Source organism: Artemia sp. Qi Xiang Cuo, chromosome 5 (genome assembly GCF_049724085.1).
Source record: "Artemia sp. Qi Xiang Cuo chromosome 5, ASM4972408v1, whole genome shotgun sequence".
NCBI lineage: Eukaryota > Metazoa > Arthropoda > Branchiopoda > Anostraca > Artemiidae > Artemia > Artemia sp. Qi Xiang Cuo.
Window position 1 is genome coordinate 53,412,100 of NC_142798.1, and position 3,085 is coordinate 53,415,184.

Here is a 3,085-nt window from a genome sequence, read left to right on the forward strand (position 1 = left end):
TGAGGGCTGGGGGGGAGTTGTCATCCTTAAAGACCTAATTTCCAAAACTTTCAACTACGTTGAACAAAATGGTTATCTCAAAATTTTGATTGGATGTGTTTTGGGAGAAGGTGGGCTTGAGAGGGTTTTTTTGCCCTCCAATCACTTTCGAATATTAAAATGAGCACTAGCTCTTTGAATCTCCAATCGAATGAGCAATTTCTGACGTTTCTACGACAAAGCCTTCAATAAAAATCTTATATGCCCACAGGGCATAACTTATAACCCTTGCCCTGAAGACTGTGGGGGGAGTTTCCTGCTCAAAGAAATAATTCCCAAAACTTCAACTATATTAAACAAAATGGCTATCTAAAAATTTTGATTGGATTTTTTTGGGGAAATGGTGGGCGTGGAAGGGGTGTTAGTTGCCTTCCAATCACTTTCGACTATTAAAAAGGGCACTAGCCGTTTCAATTTCCAATCGAATGAGCCCATTTTGAAGTTTCTACGACAACGCTTTCCATGAAAACCTTATATGCCCCCCGGGCATAACTTATAACCCGGGCCCTGAGGGCTGTGGGGGGGGGGTGGTCATCCTCGAAGACCTAATTTTTCCGACAACTATCTTGAACAAAATGGCTATCTCAAAATTTTGATTGGATGTGTTTGGGGAAAAGGTGGGCGTGAGAGGGGGGTTAGTTGCCCTCCAAACATTTTCGACTATTAAAAAGGGCACTAGCCCTTTGAATTTCCAATCGAATGAGCTCTTTTGGAAGTCTCTACGACAACGTTTTCTATAAAAATCTTATGTGCCACCAGGGCACAACTTACAACTCGTGCCCTGAGGGTTGTGGGGGGAGTGTCCTTCGCAAAAACACATTTCCATCTGGAAATCAACTACGTTGAACAAAACGACTATCTCAAAATTTTTATTGAATGCGTTGGGGGAAACGGTGGGTACGGAAGGGGTGTTAGTTGCCTTCCAATCACTTTCAACTATTAGAAAGGGCACAAGACACTCCAATTTCCAATCGAATGAGCCCTTTTCGAAGTTTCTACAACAACTCCTTCGATGCGAAGTGCCCTGGTATAAAGAAAAAAAAATATTACATTGTGCCAACATCGTTCTTTACTTAAGCAGCGCGATTGCGCTGCCTATGAAAATATAATGTCTTAAGAGGTAAGAATAGATTTTACCTTTTTTCCAGCCAAAATCTTGTATTGCCATTCCAACAAAAAAGAGAATGAACCCGGTAACAAAAAAGAATTCAAAAACGTTTGGACTAAATTATGTATATTTGACCATTTCTCCAATTTTAGAAACAAAAGAAATTACATCAATATTTATGTGAAAAAGAACCATCAAGCTTCGTCGAAAACTTGAAAAGGTAGATACTAGATTTTAGCGAGGATTACCGAATTCGTGTTTAAGTTGATATGTGCTATGAAAATCTCGATTGGTTTAAAACTTCGCTGTAAGCAAAGTCCTTGAAAAGATAGCAGATAAATTAGAAGAAGCCGCTCCAACGTCTCATCCAGAGTCTTGTAGAATATTCTAAGAACCATAGCACTGGAAATCTTTAAGTGATATACTTATCAGATTGTTTCAAAAAAAATGTAGGGGAGGGGATTTGTCAATCTTCAGTCTAGTCACTTCATTAAAAAATCAGAGCAGTGGGGTGGGAAATTCAGTCTTCTCTTTGCTTATTCACATCCATATATATCCCTTCTTAGAGAAATGGGTTTCTTTACCTAGAATATTTAATGCTAAATTGTATTTTTTTTTTTTTTTTTTTAAGGATTTCCTCTCTTGATCACTTAATATAAAGGGTAGGTCAGAGATATTGAATACAGAGCTCATTGAATAAGAAAACTTGAAACTGTGCTGCCTTTGTCACAGTCAAAAACAATTAGAGGGGAGCCAGCACCCCTCACCAAGCTAATTTTTCTCATGAGAACCCCAGTAATAATCCATCAGATTGGGGTAAAATTTTGATGTAGTCAATATGTTCAGTATTGTAAATATGTAAACTAAATATGCCTTCAGGACTGACATGTCCCACAGAGCCCTAGTAACAAGATATAAACTTCCTGTTACTCATAAACATAGGTTTAAATTAAGGTTCAAAGGACTCTTAGGTTTAAATTAAGTAAATATGTCATAATTGTAGTTTCTAAACATATAATTGTAACATATTATATAATAATTGTAAACATGAAAATCCTAGCCATGATAATTCCTAGCTAGGGTTACAATTTTATCGAAAGTTAATTTGCAGAAATACGTTCTGCTAAAACTCTAAAAAATTCCCATGTTTCCACAGCAACTGGCATGATTTCTGTTGCTGGTAGAAGAAAACCATATCTTCCATTGTCTGGGAGTTCCAATGTGCATGAATACTTGATCCCTGCAACACCTTTATTCCAGTCATCACTAGCTCCAGCAGCAGGTCCTGAAAAATACGCCTCAAATAAAGATTAAATCCCAAAAAATTTAAATTGATTTTATTTTATTATGTTCTAATTATACAGAATACGTAAAATAACCAATAACCATACAATATAAAGCAAAATTCTGCTAATGCTGTTTAAATATATATATATATATATATATATATATATATATATATATATATATATATATATATATATATATATATATATATATATATATATATATATATATATATATATATATATATATATATATACATATACATATATACATATATATATACATATATATATATATATATATAATATATATATATATATATATATATATATATATATATATATATATATATATATATATATATATATATATATATATATATATATATATATATATATATATATATATATATATATATATATATATTGATTATCACATAGTTTCAAGAGAAGGAACTGAGTGAGATTATTCACATTTATCTATTTGTCACATATGAACCCCGTAATTTGCGCAAGGATTTTTCAAAATAACTTTCAATCTTACAAAGTCTTGCCAAAATTTTAGTGATGGAGAGACATTCCTCAAGAAGAATTAACGGTTCTCTAATTGAATTGTACTGTTTCCCAGAGAATACGCTTGGAAAAAGAGCAG